Here is a 22,144-nt window from a genome sequence, read left to right on the forward strand (position 1 = left end):
ATGTTTCCTGCCTCCAGACTGTCCAATCCTTTAATAATCCCCTCTCAGTTTTCTAAATTCAAGGATATACAAGCCCAATTGCTCCAGTCTTTCAGCGTAAGATCGTCCCGCCAATCCAGGAATTGACCTCGAGAACTTACGCTGCACTCCCTCAATAGCAGAATGTGTTTCCTCAAATGTGGAGACCAGAACTGCACACAATACTCCAGGTGTGGTCTCTCCAGGGGCTTGTACAGCTGCAGAAAAACCTCTTCGCATCTATACTCAATCTCTCTTGTTATGTAGGGCAGCATGCTATTAGCCTTCTTCATTACCTGCTGTACCTGCATGCTTACCTTCATTGACTGGTGTACAAGAACACCCAGATCTCTTTGTACTGCCCCTATACCTAAATTGCTTCCATTTAGGTAGCAATCTGCCTTCCTGTTCTTGCCAACAAAGTGGATAACCATGCATTTATCCACATTAAACTGCATTTGCCATGCATCTGACCACTCAACTAACCTGTCCAAGTCACCCTGTAATCTAACATCCTCCTCACATTTCATCCTGCCATCCAGCTTAGTATCATCAGCAAATTTGCTAATGTTATTACTAATACCATCTTCTATATCATTAACATATATTGTAAAAAGCTGCAGTCCCATCACTGATCCCTGCGGTACCCCACTGGTCACTGCCTGACATTCCGAAATGGAGCCATTTATCACTACTCTTTGTTTCCTATCAGCCAACCAATTTTCAATCCCAGTCAGTACCTTGCCTCCAATACCATGCGCCCTACGTTTGCTCACTAACCTCCTATGTGGGACTTTATCAAAAGCTTTCTGAAAGTCCAGATACACTACATCTGCTGGATCTCCCTCATCCATCTTCAGTTACATCCTCAAAAAATTCCAGAAGATTAGTCAGGCATGATTTCCCTTTCATAAATCCATGCTGACTCTGACCTATCCTGTTACTACTATCCAGATGTGTAGCAATTTCATCCTTTATTATAGACTCCAGCATCTTTCCCACCACTGAGGTCAGACTAACTTTTCTATAATTTGCTGTTTTCTCTCTCCCACCTTTCTTAAAAAGTGAGACAACATTAGCCACCCTCCAAACCGCAGGAATGATCCCAAATCTATCAAACTCTGGTAAATAATCACCAGCGCATCCACGATTTCTCAAGCCACCTCCTTCAGTACCCTGGGATGTAGACCACCAGGCCCTGGGGACTTATCAAACTTCAGACCTAACAGCCTCTCCAACACCAATTTCTGGCAAATATAAATTCGCTTACGGTCAGGTCCTTCAGCCACTGCTACCCCAGGGAGATTGCTTGTGTCCTCCCCAATGAACACAGTTCTGAAGTACCAATTCAATTCTTCCGCCATTTCTTTGTTCCCTGTAATATATCCCCCTGTTTCTCTCTTCAAGGGCCTAATTTTAGTCGTAACCGTTTTTTTTACCATTCATATTCCTGAAAAAGCTTTTACTACCCTCCTTTATATTTTTGGCCAGTTTACCTTCGTACATCATTTTTTCTCTGCGTATTTCCTTCTTAGCAATCCTCTATTGTTCTTTAAAAGCTTCGCAGTCCTCCGTTTTCTCACTTATCTTTGCTATGTTATACTTTTTCTCTTTTACCTTGATATGTTTCTTAACTTGCCTCGTCAGCCACGGCCACCCATGCCTCCTCCTAGGATCTTTCTTCCTTTTTGAAATGAACTGATCCTGCATCTTCTGCATTATACACAAAAATATCCGCCATTGTTCCTCCACTGTCATCCCTGCTAAGGTATTAAACCATTGAACTTTGGCCAGCTCCTGCCTCATAGCTCCATATTTCCCTTTATTCAACAGAAATATTGTCACTTCCAATTGTACCCTCTCCATCTCAAATTGCAGATTGAAGCTTATTGTATTATGGTCACTACTTCCCAATGGCTCCTTCACTTCGAGGTCCCTGATCAATTCTGGTTCGTTGCACAATACTAGATCTGGAATTGCCTTCTGCCTGGTAGGCTCCAGCACCAGCTTATCTAAGAATCCATCTCGGAGGCACAATGTCTTTTTCTTGAGGTCCAATACCATCCTGATTCTCCCAGTCTACTTGCATGTTGAAATCCCCCATAAGAACTGTAGTAACATCTTTGCGACAGGCCAATTTCAGCTCCTGATTCAACTTACATCGGACATCCAGACTACTGTTTGGGGGCCTGTAGATAACTACAAAGACAATCTTTTTATCCTTAGAATTTCTCAGCTCTATCCACACTGACTCTACATCCACTGATTCTAGGTCCCCCCACGCAAGGGACTGAATATCATCCCTTACCAACATGGCCACCTGACACCCTCTGCCCATCAGTCTGTCCTTACGATAGCACGTGTAGCCTTGTATATTTATTTCCCAGGCCGTATCCACTTGAAGCCACGTCTCAGTTATCCCCACAGTATCGTATTTGCCAATTTCCAAAAGAGCCTCAAGCTCATTCATCTTACTTCTAATGGTTCGTGCATTCATGTATACTATTTTTAATTTGTTACTGCCCTCACCCTTCCCTTCAACTCCTATTTCACTCAACCTTACAGCATTTTGAGTTTTCTGCCTCATTATGATACAGTTGTCTTTCTTGACTTCCCTTGTTCTAATTTTCCCTTCAATTTCCTTCTTAAACATCCAGTTTGTCCCCTCCCCCCCGCTACTTAGCTAAAACGTAGCTGTGTTGCAGTAGCAAACCTGCCTGCCAGAATGCTGGTCCCTAACCTATTAAGCTGCAAGCCGTCCCTCTTGTATAATTTATGCTTACCACAAATCATACCCCAGTGATCCAAGAATTTAAATCCTTGCTTCTTGCACCAGTTTCCCAGCCACACGTTCAAGTCCATTATCTCTATGTTTCTGGCCTCACCAGCCCGAGGAACTGGAAGCAAACCGGAGATAACCACCCTGGGCGTCCTGCTTTTCAGCCTTCTTCCTAGTTCTCCGAAGTCCCGCTATAGTATGTTCCTCCTCTTCTTCCCGACATAATTTGTGCCGACATATACCACCACCTCTGGTTCTTCACCTTCGTCCTTGAGGATTTCCTGCACTCTGTCTGTGATGTCTTTAACCCTGGCACCAGGAAGGCAACACACCATCCTTAAATCCCGTCTGCTGCTATAAAAATCCCGGTCAGGTCCTCTCACTATAGAGTCCCCTTTTACCACGGCTCTGCGTGATGTCCAACTCTTCCGCTCTGCCTCCACGCCAACTTTTGATTGACAGACCTGGCCGCCTCACGGACTGGCAGTGTCTTCTGTCTCTACTGTTTCCAAAAGATTCAACTTGTTCCCGACAGGTACTTCCCCGGAGTCTCTTACACCCCGGGGTCTCCTCTCCGCCTTCCTCATCGTCTGCTCTCTTCTGCTCTTTTCTAGTATGGTCGGTGTAATAACCTCGCTGAAGGTCTTGTCCAGAAAGATCACGTTCTCTCGGATGAGCCTAAGGTCCCCTGTGCTGCAATATGCTCTGTCAGTAGCTGAACGTGAACACACTTTCCACACTTAAACGAGCCAGAGAGAACAGAGTCATTGACCTCCCACATCAAGCACGTAGCACACTGAACTTGGCAGTCATGTCTTCACCCTCTTCAACTGTGGCATAATCACTTCACTCAAACTCCTTATCAAAGACTCGTTTCAGGCATAAGTCCTTCATCAGGAAAGTGGGAGGTAATGGAGGGGAAAGGGGCTGAGAATTAAATAGGATGGTAGGGGTGGAGCTAGGTGGAAGGTAGCTTGGAAGGCGACAGGTAGATGTAGGCGGGATCTGATGGTGAAAGGTCGGAGGGGAGGGTGAAGTGGATAGGTGGTAGGACAGCTGAAACCGTCAAACTATACCGCATCAACGTTGATTTCACCAATTTCCAAATTGCCCCTCTCCCAACCTCATCCCAGATCCAACCATTCAAATTCGCACTGCCCTCTTGAACTGCCCTAACTGTCCATCTTCCTTCCCACCTATCCACTCCACCCTCCTCTCTGACATATCCATTATACTCCCACCTACATCTTCCTATCGCCCTCCCAGTGACCCTCCTGCCAGCCCAGCTCCTACCCTCCTATTTATCTTTCAGCCCCCTTGCTCCCCCCGCCACATTCCTGATGATGGGTTTATGCCTGATACATCGATTATCCTGCTCTTCGGATGCTGCCTGATCTGTTGTGCCTTTCCGGCTCCTCACTTCTCAACTATTAGAAACTTAACAGATCCCGCATCTTGCAAAATTATAACTTCTTGTCCTCCCCCCACATCCCATTTCTCCTTAGTAAGGTTTATCTACAGAGGCGAATTCTTTATAGAGATCAGGCACTAACTCCATACACAGCCCCTGTCTAGGCCATACACTCCCCTGCAGCTCCTCGTCTCTACTTGCGGTCTCCTTTACCAGGTTCACTAATACCACTGGCTTAAACTCTTTTACCACATCTTTTCCCAAAGTGCCTTCCTTCAATGCCCATCACTGTGTGCCCCAGCTTACCGCAGTGAAAACACCTTTTCCAACTGCCCTTCTTAAACCACCAACACTATAATTTTATGTGTTCCGCTCTTTTTTGTGAGAACACCTGAGGCCTTTCACCAGCTTTCAACTCCCTTGGGCTTCTTTTTCACCTGTGGTAAACTATTGCCAGTCTGCTTTACTCTATGTTTTGTAGTTTAGGATCTCCCCTTCTCCCAATTTCTATCCCTCACAGGATGAAAATCCTCCCAGAAGCTAAATTTCATCTCATGCCCCAATGCATATTTACCTGCCATTTCTGCCGCGCTTCTCACTTCTTGAACTTCCTATTCATTCACATGAATTCTTACCATCTCTGGAAGTGAGTCTTTAAACTCCTCCAGCAGATTAATCTCCCTTAGAGCCTCACAGGTCTTATCCAGTTTTAAGGCCTGCACCCATCTCTCAAAATGACTGTGTTTAATTCTTTCAAACTCAATATGAGTCTGACCTGGTTCCGACTCTATATTTCTGAACTGCTGTCTATATTCTTCTAGTACCAATTCATAAGCACTCAACATAGCCTGTTTGACATTTGGATAATCTCTTGCTCCCTCATGTGACAGCACTGCATATACCTCTCAAGCTGTACCCACCATCTTAGTCTGAACTAGCATTACCCACATGTTCACTGGACATGCCATCTGCCGAGCCAATTTCGCAAATGAAATAAAAACGGTTTTGGCATTTTTCGCACAGAAATATGGCAATGTATTAACACAGTTGTATATATCCCTACATTCTCCCTTCATCTTCATTCTGCTAATTTAACTTTCATATCTAATTCCAAACTTCTGAATTTCAAATTCTCCCTCTCTTCCTTTTTCCTCTCTTTCTCTTTCTCTATCTTCTCTCTCTTTCAGTCTCTCTCTTTATCTTCTAACTGCAGTTGTCATGTTTGCAATTTAAGTTTTTTCTAACTCGACTGCAGTTGCCAGCTTCTCTGATAGACCAAAGTGCTTGACCAACTCCATTATGGGGACAGCTTTCCTTTTGTCCCTGGTGAAACACAATTCTAATCTACATGCTCATTCTAAAAGTATGCCCTTCCTTTGTCTTACTACACTTTCTTGGCAAATTTGGGTACCATCTTCAAACCTCAGAACCTTTTTTAGTAATGTTAAAAGCCATTTCTTTTAAATTAACCAACCACAAGGAAACAAAATTAAATGAATTTTCTCACCTGTTTTATTTGAAGGTCTCGGTCATAACTGCCAATGATGGAATCTGCTGCGACCTTTTGTACCTCAAATCTGTTCAAATCTGTCTAAATCCCATACGACGAGCCCTCAAACTGTTATGACGTCGATGTTGAACCCCTTTGTTAATTAAAACCTCACATCCAGATAAGCTCACCTCACCTCGTTATCTGTTAAAACCTGAGTGACAAAGTAGTCGCAAATTCCACAATTAAGAGAAAAAATAACAATTAATAAGTATATATGTTAACTCGCTGAGCTTGAAGGTTTGTTTTCAGATGTTTCATCACCATGACTGAGTAACATCATCAGTGAGAGTCTCTGGTGATGCACTGGTGGTACGTCGTTTCTTTCTATTTCTAGGTTTTGGTTTCTTAAGTTGCGTGATGTCATTTCCAGTTTTTTGTTCAAAGAAGGTAGATGGGATCTAAATTGATGTGTTTATTGATGTACTTCTGGCTAGAATGTCATGCTTCTAAGAACTTTCGTGCGTGGCTTTGTCCTAGGAAGTGTGTGTTGTCACAGTCATCGTGGTGTCCTTCTTTTTCTGTATGTATGGAAACTAGTGACAGTGGGTCATGACTTTTGGTAGCCAGTTGGTGTTCATATATCCTGCTAGCACGACAACAGGACAGTTTGAAATGGAGGAAAAATGATTTTATAAACTCTGTTTAATCAGTGTGTGTTCAGATAAGGAAGATGGTTCATATGTGTACAACACATTCTGAATGAACAACGGAGACACAGTTAACGAAAAATGATGCACACGATGTACAACATTTATCAAGCATTAAAACATTATTTGATCCTCATCTGAAGTGATACCTTCCCTTTCTCTCAACGTCCCCCCTTTTCTGGGATTCCCAACTCTACTCTCTCATTCTTATCAGGGTGTGTGTTATAAATTCTTGTTTCTGGTTTCCCAACGTATTTTAGATAATCCCCTTTCTACCAGGAATTAAATATGTTGGCCTGCTGGGTTCTTTCCAAAGCTAGTGTCTGTCATATTGTTGGAGAGAAAAGTTATGGCATCAGACCCAACATTTAAACATATTGCTCTTTTGTATGCGCAATGTACAAAGGAACACGGCACACAGGATTTGCCAAAATATTGAGAGAAGTATATCTACTTCTTTCGATTATATAGTTTTCTCATTTTCCACATCTCCATATCGATATCCTCTCTCTCTCTCGTTCTCCATTTGTACCTAGTTAAGAAATCCACCAGTCATTCTTCGTGGCCCATCTCACAAAACTCCTTCTTTCAGTTTATACGCAATGCTTTCTTCAAGACGTAATGTGGTTATAATTAAGCAATGTAACTACAAAGACATGCGGGAGGAGCTGGCCAGAGTTAATTGGAAGGGGAGCTGAACAGGAAAGACCATGGAGCCGCAATAGCAGAAGTTTGTGGGGATAATTCGGAAGATAATACCAGAAATGCAACCCCAAGAAGGTGAAACATACTCATGGGAGAACAAGACAACCATGAGTGATAAGGCATCAAACCAAAAGAGAAAACATACAATGTGGTGAAAATGATTGGGAATCCAGAGAATTCATTGGCTCTGAAACTACATAAGGCTGGCATCACTGACACTGCAGAGGTCTTAATCATGGTCAGGGAGAGAAACAGAGGAAAAACATTCACTTTAAACACAGAAGATGGTATTTCGCAAGGAAAAAAATTCAGGTGAATTAAACATTTGCATTAAGATCAGTTAAATGCTTTTGCGGAATGTGTCAGATTGGAAGCAAGACCCGGGGAGAGAGACCCTCAACAGAATGAGAGTATGAAACTGGAAGCATTTCCACATCAGAAACCAGGTTAGGTCACTGAGTGCAGGGCTATTGGGTGAATGGAACTCAATGAGAATTGGGGAACAGACAGCAGAATTGCATTGCAGATATTGCAGCTCGAAATTGCGTATTCATGTAGTGCTGTAGACCACAGCAGCAGGAGAAGCAGACCTGCATTCAACCACAACCCGTAACTTTTTACCAGGGTAACACTTCAGTCTGTCATTACCATCAACACCATCTATGGCTCAGTGATGAGTGTGGGTGAACATGTCAGGGTCAGAATCACATTAACATTAACCTGATGCTAACTCATTAAAGGTACCGGACTTGACCAACAGATCTGAACGAAGCCCTGCAGCCCTGCCACATTCAATCATAAATGATGATGGACAATTAAACAAATGACTGGAGTCGAAGGCTCCACAAGCATTCCCATCCTAAATAATGGAACAGACTTGCACATCAGTGTAAAAGAGAAGGATGTTTCATCTGCAGCATCCTCTGCCAGAAGTGTTGAGTCGATGATACACCTCACCCTGATCATGATGCCCACAAAATCACAGATGCCAGTCTTCAATTAATTCAATTTGCTGCATGTGAGAGGAGGGAACAGCTGAACACAATAGATACGACGAAGGCATTGGGTCCTGACCCCATTCCTGCAACAGGACTGAAGCCTTGTGCTACACAACCGTGTCTTCAGAATCCTTAAGGGGGAGGGTGTGCAGCCAGAAGTCGTGGTACACATTGGCACCAACGACATAGGTAGGAAGAGGGGCGGGGAGGTCATTCAAGAGCTCAAGGAGTTAGGCTGGAAGCTAAAAGCTAGGACAGACAGAGTCGTCATCTCTGGGTTGTTGCCGGTGCCACGTGACAGAGAGGCAAAGAATAGGGAGAGAGTGCAGTTGAACACGTGGCTGCAAGGATGGTATAGGAGGGAGGGCTTCAGATATTTGGACAATTGGACTGCATTCTGGGGAAGGTGGGACCTGTATAAACAGGACGGGTTGCACCTGAACCAGAAGGGCACCAATATCCTGGGGGGTAGGTTTGCTAGCACTCTTCGGGGGGGTTTAAACTAATTTGGCAGGGGGATGGGATCCGGACTTGTAGTCCAGCAAGTAAGCTAGCTGTGTGTCAGGATGTCCAAGACTGTAGGGAGGCTGTGGAGAAGGTAGCACTGACAGGGACTACTTACAGACACAGAGATGGGCTCAAGTGCGTATACTTCAATGCAAGGAGTATCAGAAATAAGGTGGGTGAACTTAAGGCATGGATCGGTACCTGGGACTACGATGTTGTAGCCATCACGGAAACATGGATAGATGAGGGACAGGAATGGCTGTTGGAGGTTCCTGGGTACAGATGTTTCAGTAAGATTAGGGAGGGTGGTAAAAAAGGAGGGGGGGTGGCATTGCTAATTAGAAATGGTATAACGGCTGCAGAAAGGAAGTTTGAGGGGGATCTGCCTCTGGAGGTAGTATGGGCTGAAGTCAGAAATAGGAAAGGTGCAGTCACCTTGTTGGGTGTTTATTATAGGCCCCCCAATAGCAGCAGAGATGTGGAGAAACAGATTGGGAAACAGATTTTGGAAAGGTGCAGAAGCCACAGGGTCGTAGTCATGGGCGACTTCAACTTCCCAAATATTGATTGGAAGCTCTTTAGATCAAGTAGATTGGATGGGGCGGTGTTTGTGCAGTGTGTCCAGGAAGCTTTTCTAACGCAGTATGTAGATTGTCCAACCAGAGGGGAGGCCATATTGGATTTGGTACTCGGTAACGAACCGGGACAAGTGGTGGGCTTGTTAGTGGGTGAACATTTTGGTGATGGCGACCACAATTCTGTGACTTTCACCTTGGTTATGGAGAGAGATAGGTGCGCACAACAAGGAAGTTTCTACAATTGGGGGAAGGGAAATTACGATGCTGTAAGACAGGATTTGAGGAGCATACGTTGGGAGCATAGGCTGTCAGGGAACGATGTGGTGGAAATGTGGGACTTTTTCAAGGAGCAGATACGACGTGTCCTTGATATGTATGTACCGATCAGGCAGGAAAGAAATGGTCGTGTGAGGGAGCCTTGGTTGACGAGGGAGGTTGAATGTCTAGTAAAGAGGAAGAAGGAGGCTTACATAAGGTTGAGGAAACAAGGTTCAGACAGAGCAGTGGAGGGATACAGGATAGCCAGAAGGGACCTGAAGAAAGGGATTAGGAGAGCTAAGAGAGGGCATGAAAAATCCCTGGCGGATAGGATCAAGGATAACCCCAAGGCATTCTATGCGTATGTGAGAAACCTGAGAATGACGAGAACGAGGGTAGGTCCGATCAAGGACAGTGGTGGGAGACTGTGTATTGAGTCGGAAGAGATAGGAGAGGTCTTGAACAAGTACTTCTCTTCAGTATTTACGAACGAGAGGGACTGTATTGTTGAAGAGGAGAGTGTGAAACGGACTGATCAGCTAGAAGAGATATCTGTTAGGAAGGAAGATGTGTTGGACATTTTGAACAACTTGAGGATAGACATGTCCCCCGGGCCTGACGGGATATATCCTAGGATTATGTGGGAAGCAAGAGAGGAAATTGCATTACCGTTGGCAATGATCTTCTCGTCTTCACTGGCAACGGGGGTGGTACCAGGGGACTGGAGAGTAGCGAATGTTGTGCCCCTGTTCAAAAAAGGGAATAGGGATAACCCCGGGAATTACAGGCCAGTTAGTCTTACTTCTGTGGTAGGCAAAGTAATGGAAAGGGTACTGAGGGATAGGATTTACGAGTATCTGGAACGGCACTGCTTGATTAGGGACAGCCAGCACGGATTTGTGAAGGGTAGGTCTTGCCTTACAAGTCTTATTGAATTCTTCGAGGAGGTGACCAAGCATGTGGATGAGGGTAGAGCAGTGGATGTAGTGTACATGGATTTTAGTAAGGCATTTGATAAGGTTCCCCATGGTAGGCTTATGCGGAAAGTCAGGAGGCATGGGATAGAGGGAAATTTGGCCAATTGGATAGAAAACTGGCTAACCGGTCGAAGTCAGAGAGTGGTAGTAGATGGTAAATATTCAGCATGGAGTCCAGTTACAAGTGGAGTTCCGCAGGGATCAGTTCTGGGTCCTCTGCTGTTTGTAATTTTTATTAATGACTTAGATGAGGGAGTCGAAGGGTGGGTCAGTAAATTTGCAGATGATACAAAGATAGGTGGAGTTGTGGACAGTGAGGAGGGCTGTTGTCGGCTGCAGAGGGACTTAGATATGATGCAGAGCTGGGCTGAGGAGTGGCAGATGGAGTTCAACCCTGCCAAGTGTGAAGTTGTCCATTTTGGAAGAACAAATAAGAATGCGGAATACAGGGTTAATGGTAGGGTTCTTGGTCAGGTGGAGGAACAGAGGGATCTTGGGGTCTATATACATAGATCTTTGAAGGTTGCCACTCAGGTGGATAGAGTTTGTAAGAAGGCCTATGGAGTATTATCGTTCATTAGCAGAGGGATTGAATTCAAGAGTCGTGAAGTGATGTTGCAGCTGTACAGGACTTTGGTTAGGCCACATTTGGAGTACTGTGTGCAGTTCTGGTCGCCTCACTTTAGGAAAGATGTGGAAGCTTTGGAGAGGGTGCAGAGAAGATTTACCAGGATGTTGCCTGGAATGGAGAGTAGGTCGTACATGGATAGGTTGAGAGTTCTCGGCCTTTTCTCGTTGGAACGGCGAAGGATGAGGGGTGACTTGATAGAGGTTTATAAGATGATCAGAGGAATAGATAGAGTAGACAGTCAGAAACTTTTTCCCCGGGTACAACAGAGTGTTACAAGGGGACATAAATTTAAGGTGAAGGGTGGAAGGTATAGGGGAGATGTCAGGGGTGGGTTCTTCACCCAGAGAGTGGTGGGGGCATGGAATGCGCTGCCCGTGGGAGTGGTAGAGTCAGATTCATTGGCGACCTTTAAGCGGCATTTGGATAGGTACATGGATGGGTGCTTAATCTAGGATAGAAGTTCGGCACAACATCGTGGGCCGAAGGGACTGTTCTGTGCTGTATTGTTCTATGTTCTATGTTCTATGTTCTACAACAAGCCGTGTCCCTGGGGAAGCTGTTTCAGTCCAACTCCAACTCGAACATCTCCCTGGCAATGTGGATAATTACTCAGCTATGTCCAGTCCCCTGAGACGGGAATAATTACAGTCTGACCATTTACCACTCCCTCAGTCCCATCACGACAGTCAAATTGGTGGGAGTTCTTTTTGACAGAGCTGTCAAGCAGCACAGAAATAACCCGCTCAGTGTAGTTTCCGACTGGTCCCCATGTGGAGATGATGCTGTTGTGGAAATGTCACTGGATTACTAATCCAGACCAGGCTAATGATCTGGCAGCGGGTGGAAGTTAAAGGCAATTAATAAAATATCGAGATCTAAAATCTGGGGTCAGTATCAGTGACCTTGAAGCCAATATCGATTGTAAACAGAATTTCCTTCTCCAATGTACTTTTAGGAAGTGAATCTCCCATGATTTCCTGGGCTGGCCTAAAACTGACTCCACAGACCCTGACATGGGATAAACATTTCAATGGTCTCTGAAACCGCCAATCAAGACACTCATTTGGATCAAACTACTCCGAGGTCTGAAAGGATGAAACCGGACAGAAATCCCGGCCTCAGCATCAGTGTCGGAAAAGGGAATGGGAACACAATCCTGTCGACCCTGCAGAAACCTCCTTCCTAACATCTGAGAGCTTGTGACAGCATTTACAGAGCTTTCCCACAGACTGCACAGAAACAGCGGGAAAGGAGTAGGTCATTCAACACATTGAGCCTTCCCATTCTAGTTCATGGAAAAAATCTCCTCAATGCACTTACCCCACACAATATACATATCCATTAATGTGAGTAACCTTGGGAAGCTATAAAATAGGTGATGCAATAGTACGTTTGGTCCATCGAGTTTGCTACCCAATCCAATGTAATAATGGTTGGCCCTTCATTTCCACACCGTACTCTTGCTCTCCCACCATCCCTTTACTGTCTCTAAATCCTTATTTATAATCAGTGTCTTGGATTCCAGGTGCGAGCGAATTCCCCATGTTCACCAGTCTGTGAGTGCAGACATTTATTCTTATCTCAATGCAGAGTGACCTGCCTGTACCTAATACTGTTGCCCCTTTTTTAAAAAATCGCAGCCAGGGGAATTATCATTCCTGCTTTCAAACTGTCTCACCCTGTCAGAGTTTTATACATCTCACTGAGATATCCACTCATTTTCCTAAATCCCATGGAATACTGGCCCAGTCTCCCAAACTCTGCTCCCAAAACAAGCCTGTTATCCCAGAGATCAGTCTGGTCATCCTTTACTGCTCTCTCTCAATGTCAGGTTTATCCTTTATTTTGTACGGAGATCAAAACTGCCCACAATACAGCACAATGCTCGAGATGGGGTCTCTCCAAGGCTCTGTACAGCTGCAGTAAGACACCCTTTCTCCTGGACTCGTATCCCCCTGAAATGAAGGTCAACACACTATTTATCTTCTAAACTCCTTTCTGTTTCTGCAATATTACTTTCAGCGACTGGTGTACAGGGAGATGCAGATCCTTTTCAGTGTTACAGCTCCCCACTTGGTGGGTCTGTGTACACTGGGCAGCGTGCCAATCTCCATGCCCAGTATTGACTTCTGGTTACAGAACTCAATGCACGGCAGGGGCCTTAGAGGTTTATGCAGAAGGAAACAACAAAAAGGAGCATACATCCCTTTGTAGATCAACATGTTTCAACCAATCCCGTTCAAATGGTAGGCTGCCAATTTATCGTTTCCACCAAAGAGCACACCGTCACCTCTATCCACATTGTTCTCCATCTGTCACGTATTTACCCATTTACTCCACTTGTCTTAGTCTTCTCGGTGCTTTTTTACATCCTCCTCACCCACTCACAATCCCACATCCGTTAGTGCTGTCAGCAGGCTGGGATATATTGTAGCTGATTCCAGTAACCAAATGTTTAAAGGGCATTGTGAACAGCTGGGCCCCAAGCACTGATCCATGTGACACCTCAGCAACCGTCCTCTGTTAATTTCTATTTAATTATTTCGTGTATCTCGGAGTCACTGACTGGGCCAGCATTTATTGCCTGTCCCTAATTGCCCTTGAGAAGGTGGTGGTGAGCTGCCTTGTTGAACGCTGCAGTCAACCTGCTGCTGTTGACCTCCAATGCCATTCGGGAGGGAATTCCAGGATTCTGACCCAGTGACTGTGAAGGAGCAGTGATATATTTCCAAGTCAGGATGGTGAATGGCTTAGAGGGAACATGAAGATGATGGTATTCCCATACATCTGCAGCTCTTGTCCTTCTAGATAGACATGGTGCCAACACATGGTGAGTTGGGATAATGGTCTCTGAGGATCTTTAGTGAATCATTTCATTGCAGCATGTAGATAGTAAAACACTGCTGCTGCTGCTGAGCGTTGATGGTGGAGCATTGTGGATGAAGGGACAGTCAGACTGGCTGCTTTGTCCTGGATGGTGTAAAGCTTCTTGAGTGTTGTTGGGGCTGCACTCATCTAGGTAAATTGGGAGTCTCCTATTACACTTCTGACTTATGCATTGTAGATGATGGACAGACGTTTGGAAGTCAGGATGTGAGTTACTCGCCGCAGTATTCTTAGCTTTGCAACTGCTCTTATAGTTACTGTGTTCATGTGGCGAGACCAGTGAGTTTCTGAGCAATGATTACCCACCAGGAATTTGACACTGGGGGAGTCAGTGATAGTAACATCATTGAATGCCAAGGGGCAGGTTAGATTGTATTTTATTGGTGATGGTCATGGTCTGGCATTCGTGTGGGCTGAATATTACTTGCCACTTGTCAGCCTGGATACTGTCCAGATCTTGTCGTGTTTGAACATAGACTGCTTCAGGATCTGAGGAGCCACAAATATTGCAGAGTATTGTGCAATCATTGGCGAACATCCCCACTGCTGACCGTAAAATGCAGGGAATGTCATTGATGAAGTAGCCCTGAAGAAGTTTTCGGTCACTGATCGAGGGACTCCTACAGATTTGGAGCTGAGTTGACTGACCTTCATCAACCATGACCACCTTCCTACGTGTCAGGTATGATTCTAACCAGCAGGGATTTGGCCTCTGATACCCATTGATTCCAGTGTTGCTAAAGCCCCTTGATACCACACAGGGTCGAATGCAGCCTTGACTTAAAGGGCTGTAACTCTCACCCTACCTCTGGAATTCAGCTCTTTTGTCCAATTTTGAACCACGGTAATGAGGTCAGGAGCTGAGTGGCCATGGTGGAGCTCAAACCGGGCGTCATTGACCAGGGTATTGCTGAGCAGATGCTGCTTAAAAGCACTGAGACCTTCCACCACTTTACTGATGATCGAGAGTAGACTGATGGGGTGGTAATTGGCAGGATTGGATTTGTTCTCCTTTTTATATACAGGAGATACTTGGGGTAATTTTCCACATAATCAGGAAAAGCCATTGTTTTAACTGTATTGAAACAGTTTGGCTAGGGGAGTGGCAAGTTATAGAGAACAAATTTTCAGTACTATTGACATAATGGTGTCAGATTATGCACCTTTTGGAGTATCCAGTATCTCAAATCGTTTCTGGATATCGTGTGGACTGAACCAAATTGGTTGATGACTGGTAACTGAATTGCTGACGACCACTGGAGGAGGCTGAAATGGATCATCCACTCAGCACTTCTGACTGAAGATTGTTGCGAATGCATCAGCCTTATCTTATACACTGAATTGCTGGGCTCTTCCATCATGGAGGAAGGGGTTATTTGTGGAATCTCTTCCTCCAGTGAATTGTTTAATTGTCCCCAACGTTATTCGACAAGATGTGGAAGGATTGCAGAACTTAGATCTGAACCGTTGCTTGTGGATAGAGCTCTATCACTTAATGCTTATGCTGTTTGGCGCACAAGTAGTCCAGTTAGTGGCTTCACCAGGCTGACACCCCATTGTCAGGTATGCCTGGTGCTGCTCCTGCCATCCTGCACACTCCATTGAACTAATGTTGATCCTCTGGATTGATGGCAATTGTTGCGAGGGGGATATGCCAGGCCATGAGGTTATGTGGGAGCACAATTCCACTGCTATTGATGACCCACAACACCTTATCAACATCCAGATTTGAGCTGCTAGATCTGTTCGAAGTCTGCTCTATTAAGCACCGTGATAGTACCACCCAAAATGTTGGAGGTTATTCTCAATATGCAGGTGTGACTTTGTCTCCACAATGACTATGCGGTGGTCACTCTTATCGATAGTGTCATGGACAGATACTTCTGCAACTGGCAGATTAGTAAGGCTGTGGTCAAGTATGTATTTTCCTCTTGTTGGTTCCTTCACCACCTGCCGCCAGTTATATCCTTTAGGACCTGGCCAGCTCGATCAGTAATGCTGTTGCTGAGATACTCTTGGTGGTGAACATTGAAATCCCCCACCCAGAGTACATCTTGCGAACGTGCTACCCTCAATGCTTCCTCCAAGTGTTGGTCAGCATGGAGGAGTACTGAAACATCAGTTCAGAGAGGCTGGTACATGGTAATTAGCAGGAAGTTTCTATTCCCATGTGCAAACTAATGCCATGAGACTTCATGGGATACAGAGTCACTGTTGAGGACTCCCAGAGCAATTCCCTTCCAACTGTATCCCACTGTACCGCCACTTCTGCTGTGTCCGTCCTGCTGATGAGACAGGAGATATCCGGGGAAGGTAATGGGGTGTCTGGGACATAGTCATACTCACAGAATCATACCTTTCAGAAAATGTCAGGCTGTTGCTTGACGAGTCTGTTTATTTCTATTCACTGTTTCCTGCCAGCTGTCCCATTCAAGAAACATGTCCATATGTTCGCCTGAATCCACTCAGATTTGATTTTGCAAATTGAGCTTGGAGCTTTACCAACATTTTTCTAAAAATTATAATGCTTTACATCATTGTTTCTCTTTCATTTGTCTCCCATTCTGTTTCTCAAACATAATTCCCATTTCATAAATCTATGTTACTGTTGTCTATGGCCATTACTTTCAGCCACAATAATTTCTCCTAAACCATTTCCTCACTATGTTCTATGTTCCATGTACTCTATCATTTTCCCACACCAGACTCGGGTTTCCTTGTATTGTTAGAAAGTTCTGTGAAGACAAAACTGAAGTAGTGGCTTCATAGTTCTACCATTTCCCTGTTCCCCATTTTCCATTCTCTGGTTTCAACCTGGAAGGAAACTGCACTTGTTTTCTCATATTTCTCACATTGATGTAATTTAACAAGCAAATACAGTTCACTCTTATAACCCTTATGAATATAACTCTTAAGAAACTCATCAATTCCTGCCTTAAACTGCTCAATAATTGACCTTCCACACCATACACTCACAGGGGCATAGACTCTGTGCCGACAGAAATACAGCACGATCTATACTAGTCCCACTTTCCAACACCAGGCCCACAGCCTGGAATGTTATGACACTTCCAATTGCTCGTCCAAGTGCTTTTTAACGATTGTGAGGTGATCATTCCCCTCTCAGGAAGTAATCCCAGAACCCCACACCTCGAGGTGAAATAATGTTTAAATCATCTCTGAACCTCAAACTCTTCAGTTTAAAAGTGTGCTCCTTTGTTCTTGACCCTCTGACTAAAAGGAACAGCTGCTGTCTATCCACCGTGTCCATGTCCCTCATAATCTTATCCTCCTGAATCACTGATCCCTCAGCTTTCTCTGCTCCAAAGTAAACAACCCGAGCTTATCCAGCCTCTCTCCATAGCTGATATGCTCCATCCCAGGGAACATCCTGGTGAATCACCTCTGCACCCTCTCCAGTACAATCACATCCTTCCTGGAATGTGGTTCCTGGAGCTACATACAGTATTCCATTTTGCCCGAACCAAAGCCCTGTATTGCTCTTATAATCTACAAGGAGAAAGTGAGGACTGCAGATGCTGGAGATCAGAACTTAAAAAATGTGTTGCTGGAAAAACGCAGCAGGTCAGGCAGCATCAAAGGAGCAGCAGAATCAACGTTTCGGGCATAGGCCTTCTTCAGGAATCTGCCCGAAACATCGATTCACCTGCTCCTTTGATGCTGCCGGACCTGCTGCGCTTTTCCAGCAACACGTTTTTAAGCATTAACCTGTCCAGTCACATTCAGGGATGTGTGGAGAAGCACAATCTGAGCTTCCCAGTGTGCTGCCATTCATTAAGTCCTCCCCTGCCTGGTTCCTTCTCCCAAAGTGCATCACCTCATATTTATCAGGGTTACGTTCCATCTGCCATTGATGTGCCCATCTGACCATTTCATCTGCATCTTCCTGTAACTTAAGGCCTTCCTCCTCACTGCGAACCAACCGGTCAATCTTTATGTCAAACATACACTTACTTATCACACCTCCCCCACTCTCCACCTAGCCCCCTCCACATTCAGATCTATATTTTGTTATGAATAACACAAACAATAAGCGACACAGCACTGATCCCTGTGGTACACCAGGGGACACTGGTCTCCAGTCACACAAACAGCCTTCTCCAATCACCCTCTGCGTCCTGCCACTCAGACAATTTTCGTTGTAACTTGTCAAGTTATCCATCATATTGTGAGATTTTACTTTATTTTTCAGTTTCCCAGGTGGAAATTTGTCAAAGGCCTTCCTACAAAACTAAACAATCGACGTCCTCAAACTAATTCAATCAAATCCATTGGATGTGACTTCCTTCTGATAAAGTCATGATAATTATCCCTGATCAAACCTTGTGACTCTGTATGGAGTTCGATTTTATCCTTCCCTATTTTATCCAGTAGTTTCCTTAACACTCGCCTAGAGTTCCCTGGTCTATCTCTCCCACCCTTACAGTGAAGTGGAATCGTATTAGCAGTTCTCCAGTTCTCTGGCACCTCCCCTATGGTCAGATTCTAATTAAAATATTCAGTCAGGGCCTTACCTCCTTCGACCCCAACAGCCGCCTGTGATACAACTCAGTCAGACATGGAGATTGGTCCAAATTTGTACAGAACAAAGCCTCAAATCCTTTCTCATGTTTTACATCAATCTGTTCAAGAGCTTCCCAGTCCATCTTGTTGAATTCTGTACCTGCCTCCTCCTTCTTCCAAGTAAAAAAGATGTGAAGGTCTCATGTTACAATCCATCGATGTTCTCCAGCTTGACACACAGATTGCCACTTGGTTTCTAATGGACACTAACTGTTTGCTGATTATTCTGTTCTAGTTGTCCGTGTAGAATATCGTGGGATTCTCCCTTATCTCGCCTACTTGTACTTCCTCATGTCCCTCTGTTATTCAGTCCTTTCGATGTTTCTAAGATCCACCACAATCAACTCTCATCTTTTGAAACTCGAGATTACAGGCTGAGGTTCCCCACCAGACAGTCTTGACATTTTACAGATTAATCTGGATAATACCTTTTGCAGTTCCTCTGTAGTCAGTATATTCTTTCTTAGATTGGGACTCCGAACGATACACAATATTCTACGTTTAGTCTCACCAACGCTCGATGGAACTGATGCACGACATCCTCTATCTTCCAATTACATTCACATGAATGTAAACCTAATTTTTACTTTCCAATTTGCATATACCCATTTGCATCTTCCCAATACCTCTCGCTTTAATTTTTCTTATGAACTTGCTGTGTGAGTTCTTTAAAAAAAGCTTATGAATATCCAACTGTACATTATCCATTGGTTCTTCATTGCCTATGTCCACAAGAATCATCTTCAAACCACTCCAAATAATGTTTGCCACTTCTGGTTTTCCTTCCATCGGTACATTCTCACACTCCCCAGTTATGTTATTACCTTCTAAATATCTAGTAGCATGTTTTTTGTAATCGAGTCCAACAGATACCTGACTGCGGATGACAAGATAACTGGTCTGTAGTTCACCATTCTCCAAATTCATCCTTTCTTAAACTGTTGGATAATATTTATAACCTTTGCCTTATCCAGATTGGCTAAATGCCTTTCGGGAATGTGTTAGAAAATAAATTGAAAATCCGCGATGCAATCAACATGTCTATTGCTACTTCCTCTGAAATTCTTGTATGAAGTACATCTAGTCTGTCAGATTTATAAATACTAAATCCAGCTTTCTTTTCAAAAATAACCCCAACACTGATAAAAATGACCTTAGACTTTACTTACACAAGTCCCATGGTCACTTGGTATTTCTGGGAGAATTTCTGGACATTCTTCCATGAAGATAGACAAAAAGAAACTGTTTCTTTTCCCAGCGATTTCTCTGTTCTCTGCAATAAATTACCCTGTCTGCACACCAACTGTTCCACATTTGACCTTGTTTTTATTTTTTTCATACATCGATAGACGCTTTTTAGCAGTCTTTATGTTTTTCTTTCATTTGCACGCTTTTTCTCTTTCTGATTTTCTTCTCAGTTTCTTGGTCATCCTTTGCTGGGTCCGACATTTCTCTGAATCCACTGGCTTACGGCAACACTTGGCATTTTTCTAAGCTGCCTCCTTTCATCTAATAGGTAGATGAAGGTGGGGTTGAAAGTGATAGTCAGAGAGGAAGGAGGGTGGAACAGACTGATAGGGAGGAAGGTGGACACATAGGAATGTTCAAAAGGGTGGTGCTGATTTGGAAGTTTCGAATAGGATAAGGTGGGATTAGGGGAAATGGGGAAATGGGGAAATCCACTATGATCCCCTGTGGTTGGAGGGTCCCAAGGCAGAAGAGGAGGCTTTCTTCCTCCAGGCTTCTGGTGGCTTGGATTTGGCGATGGAGCAGGCCCAGGATCCTCATGTACTTGACAGAGTGGGAGGGGGAGTTAAAGTGCTCAGCCACAAGATGATAGATTTATTCAATGTGGCTGTCCTAGAGATATTCTCTGAAATGATCCACAAGTTGACCTCCTGCATCGCCAATGTAGAGAAGACCACATTGGGTTTAATGGATGCAGTAGATGAGGCATTCTGTCGCCCTTCGTCACCTATCACTTTCAACCCCACCTTCATCTACCTATCACAATCCCAGCTACCTCTCCCCTGCCGCACCCCCTTCCCATTTATCTCTCAGCCTCCTTGGCCCAGAAGCTTCATTCCTGATGAAAGGCTTATGTCCGAAACATCAATTTATCTGCTCTTAGTATGCTGCCTGACTGTGCTTTTCCAGCACCACAGTCTTCGACTCTGATCTCCAGCATCTGTAGTCCCCACTTTCTTCTCACACCTTCATGGCTGGCACGACTCAGATTTATAACGGTTACTTCAAAACAAAAACTGTCGTGTAATCAAACAGCATAAAAGAAAACCAATGCATTGTAGTCACTGTTCCAAAAGGTCCTTGACAGCAAAATTTTCAATTTGATATTCTGATCACTCAACACCAATTCCTAAATAACCTGATCTCGAGCTCAGTGCTCGACATAATATTCACGTAAACCATCTCACACGTGGTCACGAGATCCAGTTTTCCCAGTATTAGCATTCAATTGGGTTAACACAGTTTAGATATAATTTAAACAGTACATTATTACTGAAGTACCCACAAATGTGTATATCATTTCCTGTTTTATAACAAGTCCAACATTTGTATTGCAGCTTTCACTTTGACATATAACTCCCATCAATGTTTGCTCCTCCTTGCTTTTTTTGTGCTCCACCTTACTAGATTCTGTGGAATCTGAGCGACGTGGGCTCTCGTGAGATTAATGGTAGAGATCATCTCGCCACATCATTTATGATCTTCTCAAACATTAATTTCTCCAGATCTCCCGTCATGCTGATGGAGTAGAGAAGGACAATGATAGTCCAACAATGCTCTATATTCCCCCAGAGAGCTGAGACAGCTCTACCCTGGGTGGGAACTTTACAAAAGGCTGGTAAAGAGTTGCTGCTGCTTTCAAGGTTGTTAGTGAGATGACATCTGGAGTAGTGTGTACAGATTTAATCTCTTCAATGAAGAAAGGATGTTGTTATATTGGAAGCAGCTCAGAGATGGTTCCCTCAACTGATTCCTGCAATGAAGGTGCTAGCTTATACAGAAAAGATGATCAGTTTGACCCAGTAGCCATTGGAGTTTACAAAAAATAAAGATGATCTTATTTGAACATAGATGACAGAAGGAGTAAACAAATGAAGCGAATTACACAGATAGTGGAGGAATCCATTCTATTCTCCAGCCTGTTACACAGGAACAACAGGAGAATATTCAGGCCTTGAGCCTGTTACACCAAAACAGGACGAGGCTATTCAGCCCCTGGAGCCTGATATACATTTACAGAAGGAGGTCAATCAGCCACTCGAGTCTATAACAGTAGGCCATGCTGCACCAGTATCCTGATAAACAGCAACAGGATCAGTCCATTCAGCCTCCTCAAGTCTGTAACATCGGAACTGGAAAAGGTCACACAGTGACTGGAGATTGTTACACTGGGATAACAGGAGGCCATTCAGACCTACCGAGCCTATTGCAAGGAAATTGAATAAGGATAAAAACTATCTGAGACTTCTTTCACGAGAAAGGAAGAGGTCATTTAGACACGTGTCTGTTGCATGGGAACAAGAGAAGACCAATCATTCCCACATTCCCATCTCCGGTATACATGAGGAGACCGTTCAGTATATCC

The sequence above is a fragment of the Chiloscyllium punctatum genome, chromosome 50 (genome assembly GCF_047496795.1).
Source record: "Chiloscyllium punctatum isolate Juve2018m chromosome 50, sChiPun1.3, whole genome shotgun sequence".
NCBI classification, from domain to species: Eukaryota; Metazoa; Chordata; class Chondrichthyes; order Orectolobiformes; family Hemiscylliidae; genus Chiloscyllium; species Chiloscyllium punctatum.